A 13,598-nucleotide genomic window follows, 5' to 3' on the forward strand; every position below is an offset into this window, starting at 1 on the left:
GAACCAGGAGAGACATAAGGCAAACTGGCCAGCTTCCTTCCATTCTAAATGGCTCTCCAAAATATTCTAAAGTAACATTTTGAAATCTTGCACATAATACTCCAGAATTAACCTCACACAGGCCACTGAGTATCAAGGTAGCTGTCTCCTTGACAAAACACTGTATATTTCCCACCCAACTAGCCATATAAAGGATCAGTATATCTCTGCCAAAAAAAAGATTAATTTGCCAAGTACACTACTGCCATCTGTAATGAACATGAGATAATTCCACAGTAATTCAGTTACTGCTCAGTTATGCCCTACAGACTACATCCCATATCCTTTAATTACTAATTAACTTTTACAAATTCAACCATAGCAGTTAAACGCAAAAACCCTTAACAGATAAGAAAGCACCAATGAGAATCAAATGCATTAAATGACATGTAGTCTTCTCTACTGTGGAAGGTTTGGAGCAAGACTGGAACTCTGAAATTATGTTTCATTCATGCACAAACCATCATGTGATCACTGCAGGTTGAAAAATTCTAAAACTGCAGGCAAAAAAACAGAACAATAAAAATCACCCCATAATTACTGCAGGCCAAAAACAGTGAAGATCTGAGACACTTCAAACCAAACCACTACATCATACAATTGCCATTTGCCCCAAAATACATCAATGCCACTGCAGGTAGAAAAATTAAGGCTCACAGGAGAAGAACTGAAGGAACCATGTCAAGATTTGATAATACAATTGTGTTTCATCACAGGCAGAAGCAAAACTGAAGATAAACACAGGTGGAGGCAAAGCTGAACATGAACAGAGGAGGCAGCTAAATTGAACTGCATTGCTACCACTGAGAAAAAATCAATCTCAAATAGTCTTCCATCCACTATTCTGTCATGCACAGCAGCTGTAACAGCATTACTAGTACACAACCCAGAAATGTCTGCCAAGTCAGAATGACTCACTGAATTGGTAATGAACACGATTAAACCAGCTTTGCAAATAACTGAAACACACATAAATGCAGGGAAATCTAAAATATGTAAATATATATACTGCATATATATATATATATATATATATATATATATATATATATATATATATATATATATATATATATATATATGGGTCTACTTCATTTCATTGAAAATTCATTTCACTGAAACTCATTTTGTTGAAAACTCATTTCACAGAAACTCAGCTGCCTAAGCACAATTCACTGAAGGCTCACTTCACTGAAAACTCATTTGACTGAAACTCATTTTGCTGAAAGGTAAATGCCCTGTTCCCCACTGTAGTGCAATCCTGGAGTTAGTATATATAATAAGGGGGGTGGGGGGCACAGCCACCCACATTGGGGGGTGTGGGAGGTGTAGCCCCCCCACCTATTTTAAACACTGTAAACCATAGACATGCATACTTACAAGTCGAATGAATAACTCTTTCTAGAAGACAATATATATACCCAAACTATGTGAGGGCTATGCCCTCCATACCCTCTAATGTGGGGGGCTGTGCCCCTCACACCCTCCCTTACTATATATATATATATATATATATATATATATATATATATATATATATATATATATATATATACTAACTCCAGAGTCTATATCAGAATATTGACATTTCAAAATGTCGAAGCACATTTATTCGACATGAAAATGTCAAATGCTGACTTTGTTGAACTTCCAAAACACCAAATCGGAAGGCCAACAAACAACACACCATAAAAACTAATGTATTTAAGAGGGGGGCTTCCCCCACCACCCACACCCCCCTAACTAAATATTCTAACTCCGAGACCATACAGCCGGGGAAAGGGCACGTATGACAGAACGGCCAACCGATTTCTTTATGTTGGAAAGAAATCAATGTTTTGACCATTCAACATTTTTGTGTTGCAGAAATGTGCTTCGACGTTTTGAAATGTTGACATTCTGATATAGACACTAACTCCAGGATTGCACTACAGTGGAGAACAGGGCATATACCTTTCAGCGAAATGAGTTTCAGTCAAATGAGTTTTCAGTGAAGTGAGCTTTCAGTGAATTGTGCTTAGGCAGCTGAGTTTCAGTGAAATGAGTTTTCAATAAAATGAAGTAGATCCATATATATATATATATATATATATATATATATATATATATATATATATATATATATATATATATATATATATATCAATCATGTACAGCGTCCCGACACCATACAGATCAATGTCCAAATGTCAATCGCAATCAGAGGAGTGCAGAAAACCAACTATGAGTCTTTTTGCAGGGGGCAAGTCCCCTTGCATCCCCACATACCTGCTAATTAAATACACTAACTCTGAAATTGCACAATCCCCAGGGAAAGGAAATATTCCCTGACTCAGGGATTGTTTATCTTGCACACCTGTTGACCTCCTGTCTGTGACCATTTGGCATCAACCTACTTTGCATGTTTGCTAAAGTATGTGATATACACACACACACACACACACATATATATATATATATATATATATATATATATGTGTGTGTATATATATATATATATATATATATATATATATATATATATATGGATCTACTTCATTTTATTGAAAACTCATTTCACTGAAACTCAACTGCCTAAGCACAATTGCCCCCCCCCCCGTAACTTTAATATACCATCAATGAGATTGCACTACAGTGCAGGAATGGAAATCTTTCCATTTTGCACTATAGTGAGATGCTGGTTCCGCATTGTCAGCATTCTGAATGTTGATCATATGGTGTCGGCAATATGGTTGTCGGCATTCTGGACTGTCGGCAATGTGAATGGAACATATATATATATATATATATATATATATATATATATATATATATATATATATATATATATATATATATATATATATATTCGCTTCCACTGCCTTTCTGGAGTTCAACCTCATTATTTTGGTAGTTCTTTGCTTCTTTTCCTCATTTGCATTCCTGTTTGGATAGCGGAATCTGCTCACTAACTAATTCATTGACATCATCCATGACATCATTTCCTGGATGCCTGCTATGCCAAAACACTGAATTTGCCACAGTTTCATAATCTCTTTTGTCTCTTAGAAGTCTCTTTAATTTACACTTAAGTAACTCATTTTCTGCAGCAATTTTCTCTGAAATCCTTTCTATTTATGCATCAAAGTTGTAAGCCAAGATGACATCCTTAAGACTATTGTAAGAAGGCATAACCGCATTCGTCAAGTCTGCTAAAGCTTTTTTATGCTCTTCTAGCAGCAACTTGATGTACTGTAAGCCTGTCACTTCATTTAAAGTTGCCCAAGCTTTGATCAATTCACTGAAAAGTTTATCACCTGTCAAAGCCCTTAATAATCTCAAGCCCCTCGGGACCCTGTTATCAATCAAACATGTTTCAAGAAATAAAATGTCCCAATGCAATCTAACCAGTTTTAATAAATCCTTTTCTAGTTTTACAATCTCTGCTGCCAAATCAGGATCTTTCATCTCCTGCTGCAGTCTCTCATTAATAAATGGGTTTTCTGGTCCCTTTAGAAACACCGAAAAAACTATTCATACCTTCATACTGGACTACATTATTACTTCTCAAATTTCTTTTAGATACTGGTCTCAACACATCTAAGGGCTGTAGAAAACAAAAATGTGTCTAGAGCATTTCTCCGTGGGCCTTTGCTGAAAATTGGCTTCATTCCAAGTTGGACTTACCGGTCAACAAAATGTTAAATAAATAAAAATAATGGTTTAGCTAAGCATGTAATGTAAAAGCATAGTTTAGAAACAAATAAGGTTTATTTTAAATTGTCTATAATAGATCAAGTATTAAACTATAATGTAAGTTTAGAGGCAGAGGATGAGTTAGATTGGAAGGAATATTGTTGGTAGGTAAGGTTGAATGCATGTAGTTCTCCAGGAATGAATGAAAGGGAGAACTACAAAGTGATCCTAATAAAGGAAAAGGTTAAATCATTGATTTTTGTGAAGTCATGTGATTTTAAGCAAGTGTTTTTAATGTGGCTTTGAATGAATATTGCTTGGTCTGAAGAAGTTCCATAAGTGGGACAAAAGTTCTTACCAGTTGCATTTTGTTGTTTTATTTAAGTATTAAAGTGGAATGTTTTTAATTTGACACCATTGGTGCATTTTATTTGTTTTTTATAACCGCCCAATTTATGTTGTTCATGAGGCTTTTTGTAAATTATATAGATATATATATATATATATATATATATATATATATATATATATATATATATATATATATATATAGTGTGTATATATATATATATATATATATATATATATATATATATATATATATATGGGTCTACTTCAGTAGACCAAAAAGCCATTAAATCGAAACTTACTTGATCGAGACAAGTATGCCAAATCCTCCCTTAAACAAATTTTCACATTTACACATCACTAGATATTTAATCCGGGAAAGAAAGCAGTTGGCCAACATAGGGAAATTTGCCCTTTTCCCCACTATAGTGTGATCTCAGAGTTGGTATATTTAGTTATGGGGGGCTAGGTTTGATATGTTTCAGTGTGTTTGTTTTGTACTGTTGGCCAGCTGGTTTCTTTCCCAGAATAAATTTCCAGTGATGTGAAAGTTTGTTAAAGTGATGATTCGGCATACTTATCTCAATCAAGTAAACCAACTTAATGGTTTTTCGGTATATATATATATATATATATATATATATATATATATATATATATATATATATATATTTATACACAGACACACACACACACACACACACACACACACACACACACACACACAGACACACACACACATACACACACACACACACACACCATATATAACCATATGTCACTCACTATCACATACTTACCAATCAATAAAAGCAGAAATAAGTCTATATTCTGACACAGATTCAAACTTCCCCCATTCAAATAAAATCACTTTTCAATAATTAGTTTTACTCACAATCTTTTTTTTCTTTCTTATAATCAAAACAGTGACATGGACCTATCCATCATAAAACAGGCTGCTTCAAAATGCACTTTGCAAAGTCATAGTTGTAACACCCTCCCACCTCTCTCTCAACTTCTTTTGAAATTCTTCAGTGATTTACAGAGAATCCCAAGCTCTATAAGGGGAAAGAAAAATATGGGATATTTCGTCTGATTTCTTGTTCTTATTAGTGGTATATCTTTTTGCAGCAGGTTGCCTTGTTAAATAAGAACCCTCTTTTTTGGGTTTTAACTGCAGCCCCTCATGGATTAGGTTTATTATTTGTATTGGAAAGGTCTAAGTAAAGTTGGTGTAGAAATGTATTTCTCCTTAACAAACAACTTTCTCTTTTTAAAGAAGTATAGGGTTTAATGACCAGTTATTATAAGAACAGAGAGAGGATTTGCATGGAAAGTGTGAGTTCCCATTTAATGTTATGGTGATCTTAGAGTTATCTGAAAAAAATCCTTGGTTCATTACTTAAAATGTGTCTCACACCAATGGGTAGTTTTAAATAACTACGATTGTTTTTTTTTAATTTTTGTTTTGAGTAGTTCTTTAAATGTACTAATTGTTTTAATAATTTAATTGGTTAACAGGAAATTAGTATGGGTATAAAATGTGGTGATTTTTTGTTATTCTTTCATCTGATGAAGTCTCTTGTTTGAGATGATAGCGCTTATCCTGGTTGTTGTTTTACAATAATAAATCACTGGTGCTGTTCTATCGTTTGTGGATTATTGTTTTATTCTTGGTAGTGATGACTGTATGTTGGTGTATTGTGGTTAAAATCCTTGGTTCTGTTGACATCAAATCAATATTCCTTATTACTGTATTAGAAATTAAAAAAGAAGTCAAATTTAGTCCATCTTTTAGTCCAAGATTTATGACAAGATAAAAAAAATAAGTTTAATTATGTTTTTTACTGGTATTGATATAGGTGTCTTGTCTAGCATTGATAATCATGACAGTGTCTATCAAACTGTATTTGTTTTTTACATACAATATTGATGCACAGATTCCTCTGTCAAATGTTCTGTTTTTGTTAGTGGTATCAGACCGTATAGTTATAATTGTGTTCCACTCCCCACCTAAGATTATGTTATGATCTCTAAAATTACTGAGTATAATCTATTTGAAATGCAACTTGATAGGTTTACTCTAGCAACATAGATATTGCAGAACGTAAAAAGGTTTATTGTGGCCATTAGTTGTAGCTGAGAAACCATTCAGATCACTTTTGCTGTCTATAAAATTAATAGGAAGAGATTTTCTTGAATAATATGGAAACTCTTGTTTTGTTTTTATTATGCCTGCAACTATAATATGAGACAGTGATTTTTTTATTAATATCTAGCCATTGATTTTCTAACATACGAGTATCTTGTATAAATGTCTTGTATAAATATAATTTCAGCTTTATATTTGAAAAACTAATTATTTTATCTGATGTTTCTAATCCTCTGACATTTCATGACTCTATACTGCAATACATCTTACAGTGTTATATAGATTATTAAGAGTAAGCACTGAAGTAAAAACTAAACTATCTTGGTTGCACTTTTAATAGCTGTTAACTTTAAGGCAGGGAAATAATGCCCTCTACTGGTCACTGAAATTATTATATCATTATACTTATGTAATATGTCCTTAATGATTTTGGCAGTAGGATACCATTATTTGATTAAATGTGTTGTCCCTTTATAAAACCCTATGGACCTTCTACACATAACCCTTAAAGAAGAGAACAGTAGTGAAAACAACAAAAGGTTAACTAATATATTATAACTGATTGCAGCTATATTGCACCATGTGTAAAAATATAACATTCGGATCATGATGACAATCTGCCCAGCTACTAGCATAAAGATCATGTACATGTCATCAAACTTCTAGCTCTCAAAAGATGTAAACTGATTTACAGTGACTAAATAAACTTAGATATGGGTGAGCGGCGAATCGCCAGCTATTGTTTGGCATCTCTACTTCTCAGAAGTACAGGCCAAGCTTATAGGAGGAGGACTTTAGCTGACAAAGGATTTGCCAGGCGACTGCAAACTGGGCGCCATAGTGGAAAAGTATGCATCGAACACTGATATCACTTCAGAGGACTCCTGAAACAGATGGCTGGTGCCAGAGCCATGGCCTGAAGTTAAGCAGCCAAAAAATGTATAGTCATACCCTTCAGGAAAAACAAGGTAACCCTAAGCTACCATATGGTGTGGCAATCCACTAAGCACAGAAGGTTATCAGGACCTGGGGACCCAGGTTGACAGTGGCCTTTTCTTTTGACACTCACATCAAGCTAAAGTGGTTTAGAAAGACCTTCACATTGCCACCACCTGATCATGTAGAAGGTTCACGAATCCAGATCCTAGTGAGGTTATTGTTCCCTGTACTCTTCTTCACTTATCAGACCAATGATCGAAAGTACAATGCCCCATCCGGGATGTATCTCACCGACATCTCTACTGCAGCAATTGGAGGAAGACCCAAAAGTTCCTTTCACCAAAAGGATAAAGGGACTCCCAAAAGTCTGTCATATGCTGCCAGATTGAAGAAACTCCAGCTCTATTCGTATGATACCGTCTGCTCAGAGGTGACATGTTGCGCCTGACATACAAGGCCATGTCCAACCCCGAATTAATGGACATGCTCCACCTCAAAAATCCAAATCCACCAAAACCACGCTAGAGCAATGACTTTAAACCTGCCAGCACGGATATAAATAGGACGTGCTTTTGGAGGATAGATTTTATCACTCAGAGACTCTATGCTGTGGAATAAAATCCCGGTCCATGTGAGGCAGAGCACTCGCTGACTCTGTTCAAGAAAATCACAGACCTGTGGATGGGAGATCGTGAAGTAGGTTTACGGAATCATCTCTGTGTACTGCTGGACAGAGGCACAACAAACTAATGGGCACATTATTTTTTCATATAAGGGGTGGCGGTAAGCCTATTAAAAATTTAAAGCTCAGGCTTATAAATGCCTTAGGGCAGATAGCCTAGTATAAACCTATGAACCTATGAACCTATGAATATGGAAACTCTTGTTTTGTTTTTATTATGCCTGCAACTATAATATGAGGCAGTGATTTTTTATTAATATCTAGCCATTGATTTTCTAACGTACGAGTGTCTTGTATAAATGTCTTATATAAATATAATTTCAGCTTTATATTTGAAAAACTAATTATTTTATCTGATGTTTCTAATCCTCTGACATTTCATGACTCTATACTGCAATACATCTTACAGTGTTATATAGATTATTAAGAGTAAGCACTGAAGTAAAAACTAAACTATCTTGGTTGCACTTTTAATAGCTGTTAACTTTAAGGCAGGGAAATAATGCCCTCTACTGGTCACTGAAATTATTATATCATTATACTTATGTAATATGTCCTTAATGATTTTGGCAGTAGGATACCATTATTTGATTAAATGTGTTGTCCCTTTATAAAACCCTATGGACCTTCTACTACACATAACCCTTAAAGAAGAGAACAGTAGTGAAAACAACAAAAGGTTAACTAATATATTATAACTGATTGCAGCTATATTGCACCAGATGTAAAAATATAACATTCGGATCATGATGACAATCTGCCCAGCTACTAGCATAAAGATCATGTACATGTCATCAAACTTCTAGCTCTCAAAATATGTAAACTGATTTACAGTGACTAAATAAACTTAGATATGGGTGAGCAACTAAAATATTAATGACAAAGGAAGTTATTTAACAGTGAATATGTGAATTAAGTCCCATACTCATATTACAATTAACAATTTTAAAATCAATAACAACATAGCTTATTCCCAACTTGGTGTATGGCCAGTTAACCAGATGTTTAAATATAGTTGGGTAAACAAGAGTTAATGCTAGTGTGATGCCTGTGCCCTGGCCCAGCAATCAAGGAGTCTCAATCCTCACCACTAACACCAGAGAGGGTCTCATATATGAAGAAAGGATAACGAATACACACAGTAAAGTGCAATTTCCCTAAAGAACACACAGAGATCACAGTCAGTCCAGGGCTGGTCACTCCCTTGCTCACCAGGTCCCCAATAAAACTCCCCACTGGCACAGCTATAGGGTCCAGATCTCAGCCTAGCTAGGCAAGCTAAAACATCAAGCACCTCTCTGTACAACCAGTTCTTTGTGTCCCTGCCCAAGTAGCTGAGACACACACACTTTGGGATAAGAGTTTATACAACCACACAGACACGCCTGGGAAAGGCTGGCACAGGTTCTCCAGCTATGCCCCTATTACCCAGACTATACGGTAGTACCACCTGCCACCACCCAGCTAATATTTATCAGCTACTCAAAGGCCCTTAAAAGGTTGCCCAATTATTACTGTGCAATATTATTATCCAATTGGTAGCATAACTAAACAGTCAAGACTTATTAGAGTGACTTGGTACAGTAATCAATATAAATATGCAATGTACTCTAGAGCTTAAATTATCTCTACACAAAACAGCCACAGTTGAAAGGTTTTAAAATATTTTATAATAAATAATGAAATCACAAGACAATACTTCTTACTACACAGTGCTAGTCAAGAGTTCAGAGATCATAGAGAAATACTTAAGATAATTCAGTAGTACAGTTCTGATATCACAGAAAAATGCTTAGTCTAATCTTTCTAGTTCCTAGCTATTTCTAAAAGAAAACATAAGTCTAAGATAACTTACATATGAGCAAGACAGTTCTGTGAGTTGGATGGTCAAGACAAAAATATTTAATAATCTCTGGTTTTCTCTGTTTAAATTAAAATTGCAGTTCTGATTCACATTATATCATTGTTCACACTTTCCTGGGTTTCCCAGGCTACACATTACATAATTCTTCACACTTCCCTGGGCTCCCAGGCTAACAGAAACTGCATTTACATTTTTAACATCTCCTTTTGTTATCTTGCAGCTGGTCAGGAAGCAGAGCAATAAAAATGCATTTGCATGTTAAATCTAGCAATTTAACTCTTGGTTAAAACAATAGAAAGAATTTCTTCATCTAGACCCTTCGACACCACTGTCTACATTAAAGGGTCACCACATGCTTTACTTTGGTCAGTAGAGTGCACTGTTGTCACATTTACTTCCAGTTCCACATGTAACACTATTTCTTTACATTTAAGACAACAAGCCTGTGGTTTACATTAATATTTACAAATGACAGAATTATGTGCAAAATTCTATCTAGCTAGGCTGGCAGACTTCATCTGTCTTTACCCACTCTTTACATATCCCCCCCCCGGGGAACTCAAGCTAGTTTTTCAAGTGACCCTTGAGAAATGCTACTTGAGAGGGTCAGGTCTGAGTATACCTACCCCATTCCCTGTCTTGAGAGCCCATCTGCATTGGCATTGCTAATCCCACTGCGGTGCTGCACTGACATATCATATGCTTGCAACCCTAGGCTCCATCTTAGCAACTTGGCATTTTGCTGGCTGACTCTGTTTAACCATGTGAAGGGGTTGTGATCTGTCATAACAGTGAATTTCCTTCCATACAGATAAGGCTGAATTTTATGGAGTGTCCACACTATGCCTAGACATTCCTTTTCTACAGCTGCATAGCATTCTTCCTGGGTTGGAGCTTATGACTGAGATAAACCACTGATTGTTCTTCTACCTCTGAAGAAATCTGGCTAATTACAGCCCCCGCCCCATGGTTCGAAGCATCCACCTGCACAACAAATTATTTGCTGTAATCTGGACTGGCTAACACATGGGGTCCTCCCAAAGCTTCTTTAAGCTTCTGGAATGCCTGCTCACATGCTGGGGTCCACACTACCTTATCTGGCCTGTTCTTTCTTGTCAGGTCTATGAGGTAAGCAGCTATGGTACCATAACTGGGGACAACCTTTCTGTAGTACCCTGCTGTCCCTAAAAATGCTCTCTCCTGCTTTTTAGTAACAGGTGCAGGCCATGCCTGAATGGCTTCCACTTTGGTAGGTTATGGCCTTATCTTACCACTCCCCACTCTATGTCCTAGGCAGAAGACCTCTGCCATACCCACCTGACATTTGCTCAGCTTAATGGTCAACCCTGTCCTCTGTAGTCTGCCCAGTACCTCCCTAATATGCTAAAGGTGCGCTGGCCAGGAATGGCTGTAGATGGCAATATCATCCAGGTAAGTAAGAGCAAACCCTTCTGCCCCTGCTAGGATACAATGTACCAGTCTCTGGAAAGTCACTGGGGCATTCTTCATCCCAAAGGGCATCATTGTGAACTCATACAAGCCAAAATGAGTCACAAAGGCTGACTTCTATCTAGCATTGGGAGTCAAGGGGACCTGCCAGTAACCCTTGGTCAGATCATTGTTTGTAAGATACTTAGCCTCACCCAGCTGGTCTAGGGCCTCATCTGTCCTAGGTATGGGGTAAGCATCTGACTCTGTGTGAATATTTATTTGCATGTAGTCCACACAGAACCTGGTGCTGCCATCCTTCTTTGGCACCAGCACCACTGGAGAGACCCAGGGACTGTTGGACTCTTGAATCACCCCTAGTTCCAACATCTCCTGTACCTCTTCCCTCAGAGTCTGTTTGACTCTCTCAGGCACTCTATAAGGGGCCTGCCTAATAGGCCTTTGTGATCCTATATCCAGGTGGATGCACCCTGGTTTCCTAGTGAACATGTCCCCAAATTCCTGCAACACTGCTTGGATTTCTCGAATCTGCGTAGGAGATAGCTGCTGGGACATTGCTACCCCTTCCACTGAGCTGTCAGCCCAAGCCTCACTGAGGAGATCAGTCCCCAGATATCCCTCAAACTCCTCCTGCAATCCACTGCAAATGCTCAGCACAAGGGCCTCCCTATCATGGTAAGGTTTCATCATGTTAACATGGTACAATTTGTGCCCCTGCCTTCTGCCTGGCAGTTACACCATGTAGTTAACATCACATACCTTGCTTACCACCTTGAAGGGTCCCTCCCAAGCTGCTTGCAGCTTGTTGTGGCTGACAGGAATGCAAACCATTACCTGATACCCCACAGCATACTCTCTAGCTTGAACATTCCTGTCATACCACACCTTTTTCTGTTGGTGGGCTTCTGCCAGGTTCTCCTGGGCCAAGCCTATGAGTTCCCTGAGTCTTGTCCTGAGGTTTAGGACGTATGCCACAACAGACTCCTTGTGAGACTCGCACTCACCTTCCCACTCATCTCAAATTAAATCTAGAGGTCCCCTCACCCTATGCCCATACAGCAACTCAAAGGGTGAAAACGAGTGGATTTCTGGGGAACCTCTCTGTAAGCAAACAAGACACTGGCCAAATATTTGTCCCACTCCCTCTTAAACAGATCTGCAAATGCCCGTAGCATGGACTTGATTGTAGAGTTTAACCTCTCAACAAGACCATTATTCTGGGGATGGTAGGGGGTGGTCTTCATGTGCTTCACCCCACAGGACTTCCACAGACAAGCCAGCAGGTCTGACATGAAATTTGCACCTCTAACAGTCAGTATTTCTTTTGGGAAAAATACCCTGTTGAAAATCTCTAACAAAGCATTTGCCACCTTCTCTGCCTCAATGGAGGACAAAGCCACTGCCTCAGGGTATCGTGTAGCATAATCCACTACCACTAGGATATGCTTTTTCCCTGTGGAACTTGGGGTACTCAGAGGACCCACAATATCCATAGCTACCCTCTGAAATGGCTCCTCAATCACAAGCAAAGGCATCAAATGAGCTCTCACCTAGTCTCCTGCCTTGCCTACCTTTTGGCACTGCTTACAGGTCCTGCAGTACCCTGTTACATCTCTGGAAATTCCAGGCCAATAGAAGTTCTGTATAATACGCCTCTTTGTACGTTTTATGCCCATATGACCTGCAACGGGAATATCATGAGCAATGACTAGTAGTGCCAGATGGTAGGCTCTAGGCACTACCAACTGCTGTACTCTCTCACCTTCTAGCCATCCCTCAGGAGTCCACTGTCTGTATAGTAACCCTTTGTCCAAGTATACAGAATGTCCCAGTATACAGATTCCCCCTTTCTTTGAGAATTAGGTGCCTCCTTAGCTACCTGCCTCAGGCCTTGCAGTGTAGGGTCTGAGAGCTGAGCCTGTCTCAACTCTCTTCTTGTAACCCTTCCCAGCTCCCCTTCCACAGGAGGTCTGTCATCCTCTGACAGTGGTGCCTCACTGTCAGCCTAGATACTACTACTCACCTCTACCTTTGTAGTCACTCTGTTCAAGGGAACATCAGTACCCACAAGCAGATGTGGCTCACATTCAGTCCCACTCCTACAGAGTAGCTCCCTCCCTGAAGGAACCACCTCACCAGTCCTGGCTGCAAGTATGCAGTCTGTCTAGGTCTCCCCCAGGCTACCAGACCCAAATGCTTGTCTCCTAGCCTGACCGCGTGTAACTGCATAAGCACATGGTACTGCCTCATGCAAATCCTTCCCTATCAGGACATCTGCAGGATGGCAGTTTGGTACACCTGTTGTCTCAAGACAACCTACTATTGGCATTTTGTCATTCCCACTTACTGGCTCCCTCACCTTTCATTCCCCGCCTTGCCTCTGTGGACATCTGTATGCCATATGGCCCCACTGGTTGCATTCAAAACATTTAACCCTAGATCCTGGACAT

The sequence above is a fragment of the Protopterus annectens genome, chromosome 11.part0, assembly GCF_019279795.1.
Source record: "Protopterus annectens isolate FY-2018-M chromosome 11.part0, PAN1.0, whole genome shotgun sequence".
NCBI classification, from domain to species: Eukaryota; Metazoa; Chordata; order Ceratodontiformes; family Protopteridae; genus Protopterus; species Protopterus annectens.